The sequence below is a fragment of the Ambystoma mexicanum genome, chromosome 7p (genome assembly GCF_040938575.1).
Source record: "Ambystoma mexicanum isolate Mex_15411 chromosome 7p, UKY_AmexF1_1, whole genome shotgun sequence".
NCBI classification, from domain to species: Eukaryota; Metazoa; Chordata; class Amphibia; order Caudata; family Ambystomatidae; genus Ambystoma; species Ambystoma mexicanum.
Window position 1 is genome coordinate 324,268,707 of NC_090939.1, and position 23,350 is coordinate 324,292,056.

General features: G+C 45.8%; 1 protein-coding gene across 6 annotated transcripts in view; it reads right to left on the bottom strand.

Moving 5' to 3' along the window:
* GABPA (GA binding protein transcription factor subunit alpha) overlaps positions 1 to 16,439 on the bottom strand; it is a 560,071-nt gene extending 543,632 nt beyond the window's left edge. The window contains exon 1 of one of the 6 annotated variants that reach the window (XM_069636386.1): positions 16,240 to 16,439. The gene's annotated coding sequence lies outside the window, so the exon portion shown is untranslated. The other 5 variants (XM_069636385.1, XM_069636387.1, XM_069636382.1 and 2 more) reach the window with 5 other exon arrangements.
* Between the last annotated feature and the right edge of the window lie 6,911 nt (positions 16,440 to 23,350).

Genomic DNA, 23,350 nt, shown 5'->3' on the forward strand with positions numbered 1-23,350 from the left:
CACCGGATTAGATCCCACGTGCGGAGCCTGGGCCGCAGAATGACCCGCTGAGGCCAGCTTCCCTAGTGAAAAAATTATGGAGGCCGAGGCGGTTGATAGCCGCGGGCTGGGGTGGAGTGGAGTGGATCACTGGTACCCGACTCAAGCGAGCTCACCTAGCTGTTGCTCGCTGGCAGACCAGTGTGGTCGGTGCCTGTGACCGGGGCAAGGCAGTGACTGTTCCAGTGCCCTGGACAAGGCCTTGCGCGGTCCACCTTTCAGTCTGGCCCAGTGGCTGCCTCCACTGCAGTGAGGGCTCCCATTACCCGGCCACTGGCGAACAAGCCAGACTTGCATGTTACCCAAGGTAGCCTTGACGAGAGGCTTGGGCAGATCGGGCTGGATTTGACAAGGATTCTGTGGCTTGAAAAGCCTTGGGTGAGCCACAGCAGCGACATCCAACACCAGCCAGAGGCCTTTCGTGGGGGGTTACCAGCCTGCTGGTTGACACTCCCCAGCTCCTGAAGTCATGACCGTGAGGGATAATAAAAAAATATGACCCTATGGACACTTACCAATACCCTGACCCCAGCAGCTGCTGTGGCAACAACAGGAGAGGGTGATACTGAGGGTGCCTCTGTGAAATCTCGCCAGGATCCTACCATGGAGCCCATGGGGCTGGGATTCAAATCTGTGAACTCCAAACTTGATGACCTGTCTGCAAATATCTACTCTATTTGCACAACATTGGAGAAAGAGACCACCCATATCACAATTGCTGAGACCTGGTTTAGAGAAACTGAGGACAGAGTTTCCAAGATTGAAACGGACCTTTGAAACCAGCTCCTTTCTCAATTTCCCAGATGAAACATGAAGATCTTCAACCCCGCTCCTGATGTAGCAATGTACCCGAGACGTCCCCAAAGAGCTCTATGGAAACGGTTTGGAAGGCACCTTAACCACTGTTCTAGTGAACCCCACAGTCTCCTTCCAATTTCTAGTAGAAAGAGAGCCCTGCAGCCGCCACCCAGACCAGGGGCCCCGCCTAGAACCATCATTGCGTGACTCATTAACTACAGGGACAGAGATCTCATCTTGCAGCTGTCCGTGGAATAGGACGAGCAGCGGTACAAATCCAGCCGGGTGTTAATCTATTCTGACTTTTCCCTTGCAGTGCAATCGGCACGCAGATGAACCGGTTAAGCTCCTCCTTAGGGATTGTCAAATGCTGTAGTATTCCCCTGTAAGTCGTGGATCCAATTCATCAAAGAAACCAAAGAATGTCCTGAATATAGTGGACAGAGCAGATGGATCTACGGCTTGCGACAAGGGCTGAGCGGAACGGACCGTAGTTCTGAGTTGAGTGGAGTGCCGACGGACTGGTCGTTGGTTTTGGCGCATCGTTTAAGGTGTTTGGCTTCCCCTGCAGATGGGGAGTTTGCAGAACTGATAGGATAGTATATAATCCCTTAGCATGTACATGACCTATCCTTATGTGATCAGTGCTATCAAACTGACATCAGCATATGATGCCTTTAGATACAAGGAAGATGATGCAGGAGGTAGCCCCATCTTACTCATTTCCATGGCACGCCCATTAGCATCAGTCCCAGTGAGGCTTCTCTCCTGGAACGTTTGGGGCTTTAATAAGCTGGCCAAGACTAGGAAGATAGGTGCGTTTATCTAGTGTCATGCCCCACAGATACCTATGCCACAAGATACCCATGCATTAGTTTGTGTCAAAGAAGGCTTTGCTTCCCAATGGGGCAGATGCAGATAATATACTTCACAAGCACGGGGAGGTGCCAGTTCACAATACCCTGCTTTTCAAGCATACCAAATCCTTGGTGCTTCTTGTAAACCGCTACGGTATTAGCCTGGGCAATACTGTATTTTATAGGCAGCTGTCCTGTATCCTTGATGCTACAGAGGATCTCCTGATAATATGGGGTGGAAACTTTAATACCATACTAGTTACAGAACTTTATCGCTCCACGGCTTCTCAGAGACCTTTGTTGAGTGCTGTGAATGCCATCAAGCAGATCATGGATCATTTCCAACTAGCGGATGCTTGGAGAGGCATACACCCGCATCTCAGGGACTACTCATATTATTCCACGGTACATGACATGATGTCCCAAATTGATTACTGGCTAATCTTCTTGTCACTGCATCCTTTGGAGGGCTATCATTTGCTAGCTTGCACATACTCCCATTCCCCGATAGTACCCACGCTTAAATTGGGCGCAGACCATCCTCTCTTGAGATTAACCACACTAGCACTACTCGACATAGCATTTCGATGGACATTGGATGAGAATATTAATACCTTCATGGTCTCCTTACATGCTGGTCGGTGGAAAACATAAGGTGTTCATCGGGGGCAAGGGGGGGTGCAGCTCTATCCACATCGGTAGAGTATTGCAAAGCAAGGAGGGAGCTGCAAGCACAAGTAATTAATATACACACCCTCGAGAACCAGCATAGTAGTGACCACAATGAGTGTGAGAGGTTCGATTAAAGCGAAACTAGTACAGGGTTCAAAATTGAGGAGAGCTGGGAGTTTTTTAGCTCCTGCTTGTAGCCTATAAGAGCCTGGTTAGCTTGGCACCAACAGCTACTAGGAGCTACTTTTGGCTCTGCAGGCCAACTGATGAATTCTATAAATAAGCATTACGACACATCTATAGGGCAAGAAAAGTAAAAGGTGTCACAAAATGTTACTTTACATCTTATGTTGAAGTTAGATTTGAGGAATGCTATGTACTAGCTCGTGGTTCCCCAATGGTAGCTCCTGCTCACTGGTTAATGATGGATACCCAGGAGCTACGTTTAGCTCCTGCTCATCAAATCTTAATTTCGAGCCCATAGTGACATTTCATGAAACAGCTGAACAGTAAACCTATTATATTAATAAACCAGTGATAGCACGTAGATAAGGGGAGGCTGACGGACCGGGCAGGGCTCTGGCCCGGGTGGTACAATCAAATTACACTGGGACAACAATACATGTACAAATGCTGGACGGTGTGATCCATACAGACAACTCTATATGCGAGACCTTTGCTAAATTTTATGGTATGCTATATTCAAACCATGCGAAAACTCATGTGGATATGAAAACATATCTAATATCATGCTCCCGATCCACAGAAGCCCTGAATGGGCCCTTCACTCTAGAAGAGATTCCGGCTATTTCGGCCTTCAATCTGGCAAGACCCTGGGGTCGGAGGGACTAGTTGCAGAGTTTTATAAAATTATATAAACATACCTTGGCGCCACTGCTATTACAGGTGTGGAACGAGGCAAAAGGATGTGGCATACTCCCTCCCTTACCGCCACAGACATTAAAGCACATGGAGCGAAACCACTAAATCTGCGCTTAGTTATATTTGGAACACAATATATTGGCAACTGCTTATTTGATCCAGAGCGGATAACAATCGGAGCATGGGCCAGGCCAGTGCTCCAGATACGATTTTAGAGTGGGAGTATTTTACTACCCAATTTTTAAAGATGGGAATAAAATGTTTTTTTCTTTTATGGAGTAAAAAAGTAATTGACATTCCCAATGGGAGTATTAAGGATTGAGTAAAATAGGTTTTAACTGTAAAGCCACAATGTTTTTGTAAGAAAACATCCTTTGCAACTAGTTATTTATGCACATTAAAAAGATCAATTTTACCACTTTGGATCAGCAATAACAGACAGTTCTTCCACTGGCACTGTGTGCACTACCGGTCCTAGCATATCCAGGAGCCAGGGGATGGGCCCTTATGTGTCTATTTTCTATTTTTGTTGGGAGCATTATTACTCTATTTTTATTTTTGGGGAGTATTTGCCTATTTTTAGGGAGTAAAAGTGGCATATTCACACCTTATTTGTAGGACTGGGGCAGGCAGTTCTGTTGTCTAGGATACGAGGCCCTGTATTGTAGAAGTGCACCATGGATTTTTTCTAATAGTCTGATTCAGCAGAATAGGGCTGCACAGCTCAAATAGGACGTGGATTGTGTCCTCGTGATGGAAGATAGGGTTTGCAACGGGAATTCATTGCACTAAACTGGAAGGTACCCAGACTGCACTTTTACAATATGCTTGCACGAGAGCCGATAGGACTGATTTTCTATTCTCTGGCCTGGTGGACAGATGTATAGAAGGGCATCCTGGTATTGTGCCAGGGACAACACTGGAAGCTGTAGCCAAACCAGTTCAAGGTAGCAAGGCGAGTGGTCTAGGCTAAGTCTCAAGAGGTGGTGAGCTTGTAAGGGGTCCACAATGAGCGCACACAGTGAAGCAGTCAAGGAACACACTTGGAGAAACAGGTATACAAATACTATTTACTTATGGCCAAATTACACAGTGAAACATTACTACTAACAGGTAATATCACACAACACTAAAGATATGATACATATACATAATCACTAGGGTAGTGCAAAATACTTAGCATACCCCTACAAAGGCAGGTACAGATTAGCATGAGCACTACAAGTCCACAGAGATTCAATCCTAACTTCAGAAGTCCATCCCTAAAATATATGGGGCCTTGTGCCCAAATGTTCAGCACAGTTCCATAGTTTGCTTACGCTTGAAAAAACGAAGGTAGGGTCTCTCGGGTCAAGTGAACAGTTCCAATGGTTAGGGGACGTTTATCTGACTAACAGACATGTACCCAACGTTCGGATTGCTCGTGTGAACAAGCAGTGGCAAAGCCAAAGTAATATCAAAGTTTCTAAAAGTTAACACTTTTAAATTGGAGTCAAGTGTACAGATAAGCATCGCTAAAACTCACCCCCTGTACTCCAATTCTTCACAGGACTTGGCAAGTCAGTTGAAGATGGTCCAGGGTCGCTTTTCCCGCCATAAGCCTCAGCCCTCAATTCCCAGCGGTTGCAGGTTCGAGCAGTTCTCCGTTTGGTGACTATTGCCGGTGCAAGGAAAATGCAGCACAAATCAATGCAGGGCCCCTCTCAGGACGAGACTGGACGCAGGTTTCGGTCGATGGCCAACTGTGCACGGAGATGCAAAGGGATTCACTTGCCGTGGTCAGCCTTTCCCCTTGAGGCTAGGACCACAAAGTTTTGCAGAAGTAACTTGTTGCACAAGCGGAGGATCCCCCAAGTTCCAGGCCTGAACTCAGAACTGGTCAGCCACTGGGCGGTCCAAGGGCATTTCCGAAGACTCTTCTTGGTAGGACTCGGAGCTGAGGGGGTATGACCTGTTGCTGAGCAGAATGTGAGGTCACTTGTCCCCGATTGAATGACCTCCACCTGTATGAATTTTGCAGGTCCCTTTCAAAGGTGGATTGGGGCATCCACCATTCCGAAATCTGGATAAAGGGAGAGGGCCTGTAGCCTTTCGAGATCGTCAACCATAAGATCCAAGTATCTGATGCCAAAGAACAGCCAGAAATCCACTAGAGGGCATTTGCTGCATTGTCCAAGCCAACCACTGCACACTGAACCGCTGCCTTAAACTTTTCTAGAAAGGCCTGAACTAGGTGCATTCCTCTAGAGTAGTGGGACCAATAGCCTGGAGGTGCTGGTCTGTATTTATCGCTTTTCCAAGGTGGAGTCAAAAACAGATCTGTATTTGGCCTGCACTTGCCTGGAAATGGACTGCACCAATGCATGGGCATTGTTACATCCCATTAACAGAACTTTGCCGACAACCTGGGAACTCTGCTTGGACTTCCCCAACCTGCTGCTGCCATCTTTCACCATGAAGGAGAGCCAGTCAACCCTATCCTGGATCACACCAACGTCTGCTGTTCCGAGGGGTCCTCTTGTGCTGTTGGAACTGAAATTGAGTCATATTCACCCTGTCCAGGCGACTATGCAAGGACAGACTTAACTATTGGTGGAAACCTCAAAGCCCACAGCCTGTGTGCCTTCATCAACTTTATCCATTGCAAGCCCACTTTCACCCACAGATTTCCTATCCCGGGAGATGATTGGTTTTGGAAGTGTGGGGGTCAAGGTACCTTACTTCTTCAAGCGTCACTTTCCCACTGGGTGTAAAGGCCTCATTTATAAAGTAACTACCTTATCAAGCCATAGGGTGTGGAGAATGGGTCATTAATTCTCTCAACGGTCATCACGTACCTGGGGACTGGTAGCCTACACACTCTGTAGCTGTACAACTGCCTGGGAAATTTCTACAGTGCCTTTCTACACATTTCTACCCGTAACAGTGAAACAGAACTCTAAAAACGGTAGGAATAGGCTTCTTAAACATCGTTATCTTCTATTGCAGGACACTAGCCATTTGCAAGGCTTCAGAATTTACTTTTAACATTTTCTACCCAATTGTATATAGCTTGGTCTGTGTTAAATTATAAAGTTGTAGGAAACCCATCTTGGTGTTGCCCCTCAGCCCCAATCTAAGCACGACAGCTCAGTCACTCTACCTTTGAGAGTTTGCTCAAAAGTGTAAACTGTTTACACCTAAAGTTGGTTTCTCAGAACACCACATCAGTGAAGGTTCTGAAAAATCTCTTAACACAACAACTATATAGGTATTTAAGGGTTTCTTTACATTCTATTTTTACTAATAAGCATGACGCATAACTGCTGTCAAACGTTTTCATCACTGTACTCAAATCAGAGTAGTGTTTGAGGTGAACTGTTTGCAGTCCTGGGTCACAGGAAACAGCACTTCCTGAGTCGGCACATCCTGCCTGATGCTTCCGATGAAAAACCTCACATAGGAAGCAGCACAGAACAATGTACAACACCAAATAACTGCCTCAGTTCCTGCTTTGATTGCTTTTAATAATTGGTTGCCTAAACGACTATCATCAACTGAAGTGCATTTTGCATTATAATTACTGGTAATCACAAAAACATTCTCTGTAGAATTTCGTATGTTTTGTTTCATTAAAAGAAATTAGATGCACCTATCAACCAACCAAGAGCATACTTTACACAAAAGGTTTTTGTTTAAGATGTTACATTTTTCTTTAGACCATTTAACTTCGTAACAGTCAGTGAAGCAGAGCAGTATTTCAAGCAGTTAAATGAAGTTGTGCTAATTATGCAAACATTTTAAGTATCATTAGGAAGAAATAAAAAAAAAAACTATAAGCCTGGCGTCAGACTTGCTTGGTCTACTTTACACTCACTGTGTACACATGCAAGTATTTCCCGAATTCAAGTGAACAAGCCGTTTAATACGTTTGGGTGCAAGGTTGGTAAACCACATTTTATGCACTGACTTTTAACTCAGTTGTCAAATTTAAAATGGGTGGAGACAAAATGTTATTTGAGAAACGGGGGACAGAGAGCGAGGTGGGGTAAATAATTTTTGGGAAAAAGTATGCCAAGTGCAGAAGTAAGATGGAAGCCATAGAAAGGACAGGACAGCATCGTGGAAGGTTGTGAATATGTTAATATAGGAGCACTGTTGGAACTAGAAAGTAGGTTAGCGTGGGACTAGTGGAGGGTGAGAAGGAAAAAAAAAGACTAGGATTTGCCATTTCAGGAAGTATTTATTGTAAATAAAAAGAAAATGCCTCACTTTCCCTAATCTAGGGGGTTCCCAGTCTAACACAACTAAATTAGGGTGCTCGTCAAAAAAAGTCTGTCCAGTCAAAATTAAACTACAGTGATCGTACCACTAACCTAAAGTCCAGGAGAATAAGTCAATTCTCCTGGAGTGGCTCCCTCTTCAGACCGTTCTTGGCTATCCGTTGCATGAAGTCATTCAGTTCTTTTAGGTGACTTTTCGAACTCCCTGGCCCCCCGCCTATGCAAGGATGTATTTTCCTGTGTTGCATGACTCCGAGTTTCTGTCACTTTACCTTTCTCCAAAGTCTTTGAAAAATATCTCTTTCTCTAGGATCAACTATATCTTCTGAGAAATAGAATCAACCTCCTTATTGTTCCCGTTCTCAGTATTCCTCCGATTATTTGGCCCCAGTGATGCTGGAAATGCATTGGAGAGACAGAGCCTCCATGTCTTCGTCCTGTACCCCCTTATGTGTGTTGTGCATTATTTTCTGCACAGGAGTCCAGTTAGGACCCCTGGCAGTGCAGCTCTTCCTCTTCTTGGTCATGGTAAACAGAGACCCTTCCGATACCCTTATGGCACCCATGGATGGGGGTACAACCCTGTACCCCTAAAGTATGTTTTTGGGCAACTATGTGTTACCCATGGAGCAGGGTATGGGCTGGTGGCAGCTCCATGCTGAATGAATGCGACAGGTGCGCAGAGTATCCTCCATTTTGGGATACCCAGGCCCTGCCATAAGAATCGGTGGATTCCTGATAGAAACCAAGAGGCCACAGGGGCCATCTTGACTCTTGTTGCCCGTTAGCAGAGTGTATGGAGCAGACTAGGATGCACGGAGTGGATAGGAGTGCATGAAATTGACTCGAGCGCATAAAATCGTGTGACGTATATAGTATGGTCTGGAATGCAGAGAACGTTTGAAAAAGCATATAATCCATCATATCACACCACCACGCTTACTCTCTCCTTTACATCACCATTCAGCTAGAACACAAGAGATACTATGACACCATTCGGTATAACTGTTCCCATACCAACATCTGCCGCTTACTCCACATCACTCCAAGTAAACACTGCTGGTTACACCCCCCAGCCAGGCGTTCTCCTCAGGCCTAACGCAGCCACATCCGGTCAGGATATATCCTGCAGAACAAACACATACCCCTGATCTCTCAACCACCACACCTACCGCTAAGAAGCAGCTGTTACACGAATACCGCACGAGCTGCACACATACCCGGTGCTCACACGCACCTTTTGACTCTCTCTACTGATCTGAACTTCGGTTCCCAAGGGCGTTCAACCTACCAGCGCCTTCAGACCATAACAATGGTATATAAGGCGCTATATAAATGCAAAATAACATAACCTTGTTTCCTAAAGCCCTGGGAAGCCCTGACTGGCTGTTGGGTGGAAGAACCAGATATGGTATTGTTGGGCTGGAGCCTTACCAGTGACTGTACATTGTAAGTACACCCTTGGGGTGGGACCTAGGTGAACAGAGTGTGTGACCAATATGCATTCTATGTTACGGAGGTCTGGTTTCTGTGTGTGTGAGACACAATGAATGAGACAGCCCTGCCCGAAACTGACATGAATGCTGAGTGGTGTGCTGAAAGGCTGAGTGCTTGCCCCAATCCACATTCCTTGTTATGGGTGCCTGGGTGGACGTGAATAGCCTGAATGCATGTGAGCCCGATTGGCTGCCTGCCTGCATGAATGTCCTGTGCAAATGGATGACTGAGCCTGGCTCAGCCAGAGTGAATGAGGGACAGATGTGTATATCTGAGGACCTCTCACTAATTTGTTCAGAAGCTGAAGTTGAAACTTGAAGCCCAGCTAGAAGAAAAAGAATTGCTGCTGCATTTCCTTCGACGAAATGTCAACGCTGAAGAGTCCATCGAGGACTGATCTGAGAGAGGACCTGGCTAGGAGAACTCTCCCCGAGTTACGAAGGGGATGCCGAGACTCTTGAAGTACAGCGTCGGGACATAGAAGTCCATTGTCGTCGACTGGGGTTCTGAGGATTTCCGTAACTGCTGGAAGCCAGCCGAGTCGTGTCGCCCAGAAGCAGGAACAGCTTGACACCATGCTGCTCGACGACCGGAGCCGCAAAGCTCCACCTTGCCTAAGAACATTTTGACAGAGGGCTCCCTTGCCATCACTGGCAACCCCTCTGTCCCGCCGGAGAAAGTTGAGGTCGTCTGCTACTGAAGAAAATTTGCTGGTGGGTTTTCCGCCAACTGAAGCCGACAAAGACGTCCCGAGGACACTGTCAAAGTGAAGATCCAAGGTGCAGCCCGTGGTCGAGTCCCGATCGCTGAAGATATCCAGCGGTACATGCTGCGGCACCGACAGGCCAGATGACTGCCGTAGCAACTCCCGACCCTCCAAGCCCGCTGCAGGGCCCACATTCATCAGAGCCTTCTTTGTGGCACCGAACACTTTGCATCGAGGTGGACTGCATGCTTCATCTTCCCAGGATTTACACAAACGATTGTCGAAGAGCACTGCAAATGTCGAAGCTAGTGTCTCAACGCCAGTGTTCCACTTTTCTTCGAGGATCTCGACGCCATGTGGCTCCTGCTTTAAAGAGCCGACCCTCGAGGGATCTGTCGAAGAAACTCTTCCAAACCAGGAGCATTGGGGTGGTTGAACTTTTTGACCAGGAAACAAGACTGATTAAACATTTATGGACTGGGCTTGTTAATACTTTTATTACAGGTTGCCCAGGTGAGGGGGATGAGGGGGTCCTCACTAGGTAGCTGGAGAAAGCATTCTACCATTGTTTAACCGAACTTGACTTCCTCCCTATGATCTATGCTTTTACACCTTGCTGCATGATTTGTATTCCATTATAACTGTCAGCAGTTGATTCATTTTAAAGTAATCTAAAGCGGAGTGTGGTACCACATAGACATTTCATACATTTGCCATATTAGAATTGCCAGAGTACAAATTTATTAATTGTGATACCTCTGAAACTTTAGCACATAACAGTGTGTAGACATTCCTTTGTGGGGCTTGGGGACTCACTGTACTTAAGAACCAGCCTGCATCACCTGAAAGCTTAAGCCTCGATTGCTCGTCCAATGCTACCACAATAGAGAAACTTGGCTGGGGTGCTCTGTGTCTCTGCTCTGCCATATAGAGGGCAGAAGTACAGAGACCCCCCTCAGTTCTTTACAGCTCCTCACTGGGACGAAAGGTGATGCTCTAGGCAAGGACGCTCAATCTCTTTGCTCTCTCACTAGGATATGTACTATGGACCCAGTGATAATTCTCACTGTCCTGGCCCCTTGCTGTATTAAGGACAATTTGGAAGAGCCCTGAAATGACTCATTTTCTTGATCACTTGCTGTCTTACTGCAATGACTAGAATGACCTGTGAGGAATCCGAGGGCGTCCTCACTTCTTTGCCCAATATATCCTCCTCTCTGGTGGCCAGGTAAAGGCGGTCACTCTCGGATCCCGACCCTGGGGGTGGATATGCGATGGAGGATCAATTGGGTGGCGCCGGCGGAGACTTGGGGAGTGGGGATGAGGCACCCTTTGGTGAGACAGTATCCCTCCGCCCCCATATCCCTTTTTATAAAAAAGGTGTCAGATATCTCCCAGGCCTTTCTAGGATATTACCAGTCAGTACCTTATTTTTCTAGAAAACCATCTCCCAGTATACACCACTCTGGTACTGGGTTGAGAAGAGTGATGCCGAGTACCAAGACCATTATGCAGTAAAGGAACATTGACTGCAGGCGACGCAAAGGGTGCAGTATAAATGGTCCACTCAGGTAAGGAGGAGATCGCCTGTGGATTGTTTGCAAGAGAAGCTCGAGGTGAAGACAGGGAGAAGCGTGCCTAAAGCGTCTACCATCTGCAGAATCGTTGCAGCTGAAGCGGATTGTAGCAGGAGCATTGCCTATCTCCTGGAGTCAGAGACACTCCCTCTCCATTCAACCAAGGAAGCAGAGATCCAGTATGAGAGGCGAGCTGAGCAAGGAGCAGACACAGCGAGCCTGCCGCCGGAGAACAGCACCTGGAGACAGTGTACCCGGTGAGCCAGCGAAGCCTGAGAGACTCCAGGATGCTGTGGTGTGGACTGCGTGGTTTGTGCAGGTCGCATCCCGTTTCGGCAACTTGAATGCCGGTCAAGCTTGAACTAAATACTTTCGATAGACATGATAATTCGGTTTTCTCAGGTTAAGGTTTTTATGAATACTGAACTGTAAATGAGATAAAAATAAGGCCAAGAGAGGGTCAGGAAAAAACAGTAATATTTCAACTTGTGAATATGCCTGAACACAGGGTGCCAATTCCCAGCAGGAGAGTAAACTGGAAATTTGACGTTTGTTTACTCAATATCACTGATTGGAATAAAATTAAACCTTTTTTTTTTTAATACTGATCTGAAATAAAGCAAGTGTGGTTGAATGCCAATTGGATTGAAAGCAGTTTGGTGCAATGCTCTGATAAAAAGCCACTGTGTAAACTGAGAGAACAAGCATTGGCAAGTGCCATAAGAATAATAAGGAACTATGCATCTTGAAAGCATAAGCATTGGCAAAAGCACTAAGAATATTTGAAAGTACAACAAGTGAAGTGGCAAAACAAGTACTGAGAAAACTCCAAGAGGATATGAAATGAGAACAAGCCAAGTAACACTGAACCTAAAACATTGGCAGTGTGCCTGTGAAGAAGCAAGTAAGGTATATCAGTCGGGTGACCTGTGATGGGTGGACCGTGTGGTCCGACAACCCACCTAAGGAAAAGCCACCTAACTCATCAATAAGCTTGCGGTTAAACATAAAGGAAAACTTGTGTGATCTGAAATTAAGGAACTGAACTTTGTAATATTGGTGAAAGGCAACCAAGCCAGAAAAGCTGGGAAGTATCCCAAGGAATTGTGTTTTTTTGGAACATTGAGAAACGTAAACGCTTGGGAAGGGACCCCCCTCTTTTTGGTAATGTGGACTATCCTGAATCTTGGGGAAGGTAAACCCCTTTTCCAATCAAGAGCTGGAAGAAGCACTGAACTTTTATTTCAACACTACTCATTTTGATGTTGATATCCCTGCACATTATATACAATTACATGCAAGGGCAAGTATAGGTTTGGGACACAGACAGACTTTTGCTTTGGACTTCCTGACACAGACTATTAGTTTCAGTTAGGTAGAGAAATCCCACTGTGGCATAGGGCCAGATAGGCCTTTTACCAAACCTCTTTATTTTATATAAAAGTTCATAACCTAAACTTAACTCAATTGTCTGTCTACTTCCTGAAGAAACCCCAGATCACACCAGAGAATACATCGAATCCGACCAGACTCACAGAACAAGGCACAACAGCGCCGCAATCTCTTACAACCTGCAGGCAGAAGTAATATCTACTAGAAACATGTACTTCCAAGTCAGGAATGTTATGTCCGCAGACTACGGTGGTTCAAAAGGCGAGTCCTGTGAGCCACACGCCACCAAAGGACGATCCCATGGTAGTACACCTGCATACACCGGACGATAAGCCTGGCAAGTAATACACTTTTCAGCTGGTACTCCGAATCCAAGGCTCCCAAAAAGCCTGAATAGCTGCCCACTGAGCCTGTAAATAGGACACAGCCAGGACCATAGCCCAGCTTTCTTGGAAAAATTGAATAAAGATCAGCACTAAGCAATCCACAGCATGCACAGGCTTCTTGGCACACCACAGCACACACTTCCTTCGATGCTTATCAAGTGCAGAAGGCCTCTCACATTTGTGTACAGTCAGTGCCAATTGCAGAGTCAAACCCTGCCTATACAACCCCTGCCTCTCAATTTACCTCCCTCCCAAAATGTGATACAGAAGTCCCCAGAATCTGCCTGAGAGAGCACAGGGAAGAGGGCAGGAGCCACTGGCAGGTTGAGAAAAATGATAACAGGAGCATGTCCGCCACACTAGGGACAGAGTCGCGTATCTTGACCAGCACCATTTACGGGGCTACTCTGTGTCTTTCCCCCTCTACCTCTGCTTCCCATGGTGCTGGTCTTGGTTTACTGAATTATCTGTGTTTTTACTGGACAGCCACTGCTATTTAGTTCTGTGAATTTTCAAAATATATATGTTGTATTTGAAATATTAGAAATTGATTATTATGTTTATTTTAAGACTCTGTCCCTCTGTCAGGCAAACATTTTTATTTATAAAAGTAATATGAGGCACGGGGTGACGGGTGCAAAGAGTCCCAGCTTGATATAACATTTCTTTTATTCTAATGTTTTGCTTGAAATTTATGCTCCTTTTACATTAACTTTAATGATCATTATCACTTGTAATCATTATCACTTGTAAAAAGTACAGATATTCCCCTTCTGTGTTCTCCCACCCCCCGCACCCAACACGTATCACCAATTAACCATCAGAACTTCCATTGCGTAACTGCACGCTCTTCGAGTCATGTACATACTCCATACGCCCGTCAACTGCCAACCTCACCTTGGACTCCCTGTTCCTGCTTCAGTCTCAACCGGGTGCCCAATTTACCCCTTGCCCTCTCCATTTCCTTTTGAAGTTTCTAATTCTTCTTTCTCACTCTCTCTTTGCCCCGGTCACTCCTGCTTTGAACAATTTGTTGCTGCTTATGCTTCTCACGTCCTTTCTATCCTGATCTTCCTCCCTCCCCCGAAACCTCTGAAATGTATTTTGCATTGTTAGTCATGCTTAGAACATTGTGGTTGAGGGCCGGCTAAAGATGCATCACTGCTTGTGGGTGCCCATTTCAACATGATGGTTGGGGCCCACCCTTGCTTAAAGTGGAGACCAAAAGTCAGAGGCACCTGCGGGGTCCATATGTTATAATGGAGACAAAGAAATACAGCCAGGGAGTTAATAGCCTCAGACTATCACGAACAGACAGCCAGCAGGGAGCTGAAACATTAAATGTCCACCGAAAATAAATTGATCTTTCTTTGTCAGCAAGGGGCTAATTTAGAGCAACCGGAGGGAGAAAGAAAAAAAAAAAAAAAAAAAAAAAAAAAAAAACCACAGAGGCATGAGGGAGATGACGCCCTGAAGGGCAGTAGTAGTGCAGCTTGTAATGTGCGCACTGCAAAATCCACATTTAAAGTACTGCATGAAGTATTGCGGGGGTCATACAACTCTGCCAACACTAAACCCCTCTTTGACTTACTGGACTCCCTCAACATAGCCTACACTAACTACGCCGATGACACGCAAGTTCTCCTCCCCCTCACCGGAGAGTACTATCTAGATTCAGAAGCCCTCCTCAAAATCTATTCCACTATCCAAACCTGGATGGCGATCAATGGTCTTTGTTTAAACTGAGACAAAACCAAAATCATCATCCTAGCCCCCAGGGAAACACTAACCAAACTCAGCCCCGATTACTCTCACATGATCATTGACAGTATTAGCATTCCCATCTCCTCCGCCGTCAAGACCTTAGGAGTCTACCTAGACGCCACACTCTCCATGACCAGACAAACCAGCGCCAACGCCTCCGCATCTGCTCTGACCACCAAACTCATTCATGTCATAAAACCCTACCTTACCACGCCCAACTGCCTCTCCATAGCCAGAGCTACTATAGGAGCCAGATTGGACTATTGCAATGCCCTCCTGGCAGGCACATCGACTAAAAACCTAAGCAGGCTCCAAATAGTGCAAAATAATGCCCTCCGCGCTGCACTACACATCCCCAAAACTGACCATATCTCACAGGCCAGCAAGACTCATCCATTGGCTCCCAGTCAAGGAAAGCATCAACTTTAAAATTCTCCCTCTCACACACAAATGCATCAATCACACAGCACCCCCATACTTATCTGAAACTATAACTAACAACTCTTCCACCCGTCCTAGCTGAAATAAAACCTTATAAATAAATAAATCAAGGGGCCCGTTGCTAGGGCTCTTCCAATTGAAAAGATTGAAAGGCCCGGACACCGGCTCTGTTCATGGCCATATGGCAGGTAATGTTATTTCCTGTGATGTGTTGGTATGCTTATTATTGTTTTTGAAACTTGAAGAATCCTACCGTTTTTTAGTTGCAGAATGTTGGCATGTATGCTTCTGGTGGAAGCGGAATGACAACCGTTCCCACACTTCTACTTTGATGTGCAAACAGTGGGTGTCACACCACATCCATACGCGTGGCAGTTGCTCGCTGAGGTGGGCAACATTACACGGTTGCGAATGTAAATATCCGTCAAAGGCATAATTCTAATTTGCACAGAGGTGACTGCAAATGTCAGTAAAAGTCGTGATCCTGATGTCTAAAGGGGCACGTCTGACTCCTGAAATGAGGTAGTAAACACGTGAAGGGTATCGAATTACGCAGTGCATTCCCAAAACACCCTGTGTGAAGCACAAATACAATTTTTAACCTATGTATGGTACGTACCACTTGTTTGGTGCTATGTGCTGGAAGCACGGTAGTCCATGTGCAAAACGTGTGGTTCTCAACTAGGCAATACAATCTCTAGAAAGCATAGTATGTCACGCACATGGACAGGATGTCTTAGGCGTGGCGCACCATGCGTATTAGCGACATGAGAAAAACGAGTAAGGGGGTAAGCAGCATCGCCCCCACACCATGATGTGTGCAGCGGTAATGTTAAGTGGAGTGTTTAGTAGAACATGAAGTAGTATGATCCGATTTGAGCTTTCCCGCCCGCAATTGTCTTGGGACTCCGTCTCAGTAGCAGTGGTCCGGCTTCAGTGGGTGCGGTTGTAACTGCTGTCACTCACCTGTTGTCTCAAGACTCACAGGACCCTCGGAAACAAAACAGTGGGTCGGCGGGAGGAGGAGGCACGGACCGGGTCACCGGGCCTTTCACTTCCGGAGGAGCCTTGAGTGAGCACTTGCAGACCGCGCCACAGCCTACAGTCGAACTCGGAAAACAAGCACCAGAGCTAGTCAAGAGAAACCGAACCCTGCAAAACAGACCCAAAAGAGGCCGCGCTCATCTAACGATGACGATAAGCTACAATTGTTCCATTTAATGTTAAATATTTAAATTTGAATAATAAATAATAATATTGTATTTCGTGGCCCAAATGTTTGTTTTTACCTGTCTGTCACTAGCGCCCCGTAGTATTATTTTACGCTATTAATTATATTGATCTCCTGCTTCACTGACCCTTGGAAATAGAAGAGGGACTACGGAAGAGCCTCTTCAAATTGGACTGCACCTAGGTAGCAAAACCGGTCGCCATGTTTCAACTAATATGTTGCAGGTATATAGAACGATTAATAGTATACTAAGAGATTGGTATACTTATTATCATAACGTTTATTATATATAGTATCGTAGATAGTTAACCACTGTATCATCAATTATTATAACTACGATGTACCTTACTTTTCATGCAACTTGCTGTAATGTTTGTTTGTTTATTTTATTTCTATAGCACTCTGGACCCGGGAGTATAAGGGCGCTTAGTACAGGTTACAAGGCAACAGTACAAGGTAATAAGCAGTGATACTAGAACAATTTGAACAACAGTTATATACAGGAAATAAAGGCAGTGGGGGTGATAGCTAACAGAGTACAAGAATTGTGGACTCTCAACAAGGTACATGTGCGCTATTTATCACTGTTTAGATATAAAGAGAAATAAATCCAAGGAACGGTGTAAGCAGCAGTCCAATCCCGGTCAACCTGGCCACACAGGTTGATATTATATTACCAATTATATGATGTAGGGGATGGAATTGCGCTAAGCACCATTAAGATAAGAAACAACAATCAAAATACAGTATTTTAATGAAATGAGATGAAGAATAGCCGACACGTGTTTCGACACTTGGGTCGTCTTCAAGGCATGAGGAAATAGAAATGGCCAATAAATATAGAAAACCAAACTGGAAATCGGTAGGTAAGTACCCGTTGAAGGACGTATTTAGACTGATGAAATCAATAAGAAACGCCAATTGGCTAAGACGAATATATCGCTCAGTAAATCGAGTATGGAACAAATAGAATAAGACAAATCCGATTGTCTTATTCTATTTCTTCCATTCTATATATATTGGTCTTAGCCAATTGGTGTTTCTTATTGATTAAGATAGAAGCCGAGTGTTTTCACGTTTTTGGCGACCGGGATAGTGTTGCCATCAATTATGATGTTAGAGTAATTGGGACTTAGCTTTTGTAAGTTGTTCGGTGAGCCAAAAATAAGCAGTTCAGTCTTCTCGTCATTAAGGCAGAGGCCGTGTGTGGCCATCCATGCCTGAATGACGGAGATTTCATTGATCCTGGCTACATCAGTATTGTAATTGCCCGAGATGGTGAGGAGTATCTGGGTGTCATCCGCGTAGTTTGTATAAGTGACACCCAGACGATCCAGTTTATCAAAGAGGGGCTTTGTAAAGATATTGTAAAGGGTGGGTGAAACACATGAGCCTTGTGGGACACCACAGGTGATAGGGATAGGGTCTGCTGCTGCCTCCAGAGAAAAGACCCTCATGGTTCTATTGGCCAGGAAGGACTGTATCCACATGACAGCAGAGGGGTAAAAGTGGGCGGCAGAGGAGAGGTGGTTACAGAGTATTTTGTGGTCGACCAGGTCAAAGGTTGCTGAGAGATCTAAGAGGAGTAGGATGGCAGCTTTGCCCTTATCTTTAATTTCGTCAATCTAACTTTTAAGGTCAACAAGGGCAGTTTCTGTTCCATGTTGAGGCCGGAAGCCAGACTGACGCAATCCGAGTAATTGGTTAGACTCTAGGTAATGCTGAATTTGCAAGTAAGCAACTCTGTCAAGGATTTTTAACAAGAAGGGAACAGTTGGGATAGGCCTGTTATTTGTAGGGATGGTAGGGTCCAAGGTCTGTTTTTTTAGTAGCGGGAGGACCCATGACTGTTTCAAATTGTTGGGTACCGAATTAATGGAGAATGACACGTTTATGAGCTTAGAAATGAAGGGGGCAAGGTCTCTTGTTGCATCTTTTATGATCTGTGCAGGGCAACTGTCCCCTTTGCAGTTTGATGGTTTGAGGGATGTTATAATTTTTTGCACTTCTAGTATGGTTACATTTTTGAAGGTGAAACCCTGGTTAGTGTTAGGGGAGGTAGGTGGGCTGGGAATAGGGGGGCTATGAGTGGGGCTACTAGTGGAACGTTGAAGTCTTTTATTTTCTATTTTAGTTTGTAGGCCAGTGATTTTGTTCGCAAGGGCATCTTGGATACTAGTGCACCAGAGTTGGTCCTTCACGGACGTGTCCATAGGTGGATTGGGGTTTTCTAACTCCTTCAGGATAGTGAATAATTCTTTGGTACTGGAACTAGCATTACTTATTCTTGTATTGTAGGCTTCCTTTTTAGTGCAAATAATTTATTTTTTATAAAGGGAAGATGCATTTATGTGTTCCTCTGTTGGATTCATTTTCCAAAGGGTTTCCATTTTGGACTTTTTATTTCTTAGTATTTTGAGTTCTGGTGTATACCAGGAGTTAAGATGTGCTTTGGGTTTACTTTTGCGTAGTTTTAGTGGGACAACAAGGTCAATAGCTTTGGTCATGGCGTTGTTGTAGGTGTCTACTAGTGAGATTAGGTCTGATGTGTTGGGGATCATGTTTAGGGTGGGTAGAACCAGTGGGATGAGGGCTTCGGCGGTGATGGTACGCTTATTTCTCGTCAGACATGCTGGTGCAGGTGGGCGCTGTATGTGGAGAGGGTTATTAGTACTAATGTCAAATGAGAGTAGGAAGTGGTCGGTCCATGTAAGTGGTTGGGGGTCCTTACTGATAATGTTGCAGTTGTGGGCAACGAGCCAGTCTATGGTTCTGCCTTTCTGATGTGTAGGTAAGGTGTTAAGTTGAATGTAGTTGTGTTCGCCAAGTACATTAGCAAGGAAAGATGCTGGCGTGTCGTGGGGATCATTGTAACCCAAGTTAAAGTCACCTAGAATAATATTCTGTGATGGAGGTTTAGATTTTTCGGCTATGAGGGAAGTTATATCTTCCTCAAAGGAACCTATGGGACCAGGGGGTCTGTATAATAGTTCCAGGGTGATGGAGTTCTTAGGGGAGGTTTGAATTTTAATGGATAGGTGTTCACAGGAATTTAGGTGAGGGGAGGTCACAGATCTAATGTCAAGCGAGGATTTGAAAATAAGTGCTACACCTCCTCCACGGGCATTAGGTCTGTCAGCCCTGAGGATGGAGTAGTTGTCTGGAACTGTGAGAGATAGAGAGGGGCCTGCTGCGGCATGAAGCGAAGTTTCTGTGGTGGCGAGGAAATCCAGGTCTGCTGAGCGGATGATATCTGCAATTTCCGTAGGGTGGGCCACGAGGGCTCTAACATTGAGTAAGGCTCCTTTAAGTGGCACAGAGTTTGCAGTGGTGTTTTTGTTAGTGATTTTAGTAGTGGGAATGTTGGTCATTTTGCTAAGTAGGGTGAGGAGTCTACAACCTAGTCTGTCGTTACGGGTCATGGGTTAGGGGAAGGCTGTAGGGCGATGTTCTAGCACATTGCGTGAGTTCTGGAAGTTATCTGCGTGGTCATCTGTGGCGAGGTTAGGTGGAGTGTTACCTAAAGTAGCGCTAATTTTAGTACTGTGGTCTGTAGGTGCACTGTGGGGGAAAGGAGGTAGGGAGAGTAGGAAGGGTGTGGGGCAGGGAATGGGGTGGTGTCTAGGACAGCCAAGCTTGGCAAGTCCATTACTGAGAGGGATAAAACTATTTCTGCTACAAGGCGTGCAGTCGGGCATAATGCAGAAAGGGAATATGATGAATACTAGCCAGGCTGGAATAGTTCAGATATGGATTCAGGTAATAGCTGGCTAGCAACTATAAGGCACAACACAATCAGTGTAGACTGTTAGCGACCATAAGGCACAACACAATCAATGTGGTCTGTTAGCGACCATAAGGCACAACACAATCAATGTAGTCTGTTACCGACCATAAGGCACAACACAATCAATGTGGTCTGTTAGCGACCATAAGGCACAACACAATCAATGTGGTCTGTTAGCGACCATAAGGCACAACACAATCAATGTGGTCTGTTAGCGACCATTAGGCACAACACAATCAATGTGGTCTGTTAGCGACCATAAGGCACAACACAATCAATGTGGTCTGTTAGCGACCATTAGGCACAACACAATCAATGTGGTCTGTTAGCGACCATAAGGCACAACACAATCAATGTGGTCTGTTAGCGACCATTAGGCACAACACAATCAATGTGGTTTGTTAGCGACCATTAGGCACAACACAATCAATGTGGTCTGTTAGCACCCTACGGTTTAACACGTAGTGCAGTGGGGCAGCAACTAAGTTCAGAATAGGACCTAAGCTGAGGAGGGGTTAGGCAACGCTTGGGTTCAGGTAGGATGCTTGAGCTAATAATGCAGTGGGCAGCAACTAAGTTCCGAGTCGTACCTAAAGCTATAAAACCAAAGGTGTCATATGCGAGGACAGTAGTCGTGTGTCAGAGCGCAAAGCTATGAGGCACAAACTTGCAGGTTAGAATGCTGGGTACAATTACTGCATGTGGCAGAAATAAAGCAGTCTAGGTGCTGTTTGCTAGTGGGAGCCCAAGAACTATAGACACGAGAAGAAACAAACATGGTTGAGGTAGAGGTGCTGTCGTAGGAAGTTGCACACAGTGTTAAATAAACAAAACAGTGACCATCATAGAGTAAAGCAGCCATAACCATGGTAGCAGTATATTTAGGTACAGATATCTAGATACCTAGATACCTGGATTCAATTCTAGTCAGAAAGGCAGTAGATTAAAAATGCAGAGGGGCACTAATTCAAGTACATAAACCAAGCATACCTAAGTTCGATTTTGGCAGAGGGGGCCAAAAATGCAGTAGATTAAAGATGAAAAGGGGCGCAATGCAAATGCATTAGTAATGAGCACACTAATGTGATTTGTCTATGAGGGGAGGTAGTAGAGAAGGCCACCAGAGTGTAGAGTACATAGGTCCGACTGGAAGTGGTGCACTATTGCAAATGTTATTGTTTTGAGCAACCTTAACGTCCAGTACAGTGACTTGGACACATAGCAGATGATGCTAAGGTAATAAAGGGTGCAGATAGAGTGGATAAGGTAGAAGGCGCAGGTAGAGTAGGTTAGGCAAATGAGGATTACTCACAACCTCATAAGAGACGGGCAGGGGGGGTGGCCCTGGGCTCTGGTCAGCTCAGGACAGTCTCTGGACAGTTGTCGGCCTTGCCCTCGGGGCCTTACCAGGAGGGGCCGGCTTACGCCTTTCGGCGCAGGATTGGATGGGAAGTAGGCTGCTAGAGCCAATCATCAGCCGCCTCACGTCTGTTGAGGAAGTAGGTGTAAAAAAGAGATTCACATGTCCCGGGCGGCCATCTTGGAGCTGCTTGAACTCATGTGCTGTAATGGCGGTGGCACAGCTCAAAGGGTGATTCCAGCTTGGGCAGCAATGCACATCAAAAGGAGGCTGTGCATTTCCAGTTGCAATATTGTGGATGATGAAAATAATACTCGTGGTTACCGCGCCAATCGCGCTAAGAGTAACCCAATAAAGCGATTTTATGTTACCTTAATAGTGCAGAGATCATGCCTATAGCGATCCTGCACTTAGGTGGCAGTTGTGGTCCACTGCTCCTGCAGTATACCGGAGCTCCTGCTCCTTTCCAGGTGACGATACGAGTGACCTGTTCGCAAGGCACCGTTGATTTCGAGCACAATGTCTACTAAATTATGCTTAACCTTCGATAAAAATCAATTAACTAAGAAATATACTACAGATTGGGTGAATTCAAATTATGGGGAGAATTTTATTTTCTCCTGCAAAAATTCTTTTAAACGTGGCCATAAACCGTTCACTTCTTTGACTGAACACCTTTCCATGTATGTTTTTGCAAATGTGTTAACATAACGCAATGTCATACATGTCTTGGGGCACAGGGCAGCTCCGCAAAGTTCTGTGAACCCCCTCCCTCCACAGACTCACTCCGGACATGTCTGCCTAGTTCGGACTCGACCGTCGCTCTGCCCGGCCGGGAAATGCCCCTTTTATTTAAAGGCACGCGGGGGACTGCAACGTCACTCCGATGCGTGCTGAACCCTTAAAGGGGCAGCACCACACTCCATCTTTTTCATGAGGACAAACAATAACAGAACAATGATAATCTTAAAACACAACACCCACAGCAAATCAGATCAAACATGGACCCCTTTAATTACAGCCACCCGAGTCCCCTTAACACTATAGCACCCCACTGGGGCCGCTCAGACTCACTGTTCCAACACATGGTCACTGAGGCAAACAGGTTTCCCTCGCCCTGTCCTCAGGGGTACCTCCTGCTCGCCTCCTGGAGAGGGGATCCCACGGCAGGCGTCATGCTGACTGGAGCGCAGGGTAGAGGAGCCACACCCCAGCCCTCATCTGGAACCTCTGTTATGTCCTTGTCCGGGGACACCTCTGCCCTAGGTTCCCCATGTCTTTTAAAGAAGCTTACGTTTCGGTGACAAATGCCTTGCCATCGAAGGCCGTTACCATGGACCCCTTGACGGCCACCATGTCCAATGGTTCAGGCTCGTAAGTTAGTGATAGCTTCCGTGTGGGTGCCTGTTTCTGATAAGCACCTCATCACAAGGTATAAGTTGCTGAGGTCGGAGACCTCTCCTCTGGTTTTCCTGTTCAGTCCTTAACCTGCGGTCACGTTCCACCTGTTGATCATCAATGACCGTAGGCTCCTTTTCCCCGACCTCGGATATCAGTCCTCTTGGGCATCATTTGAATAGGGCTTCTTCCGGGGCCACTCCCGTAGATGTGTGTGGGGTGGTCCGGTAAACACACAGAAACTGGTACAGAGCCCTTTCCAGGCACCGGCCTTGTCCCTGCACAATGCAGAATAATTTGT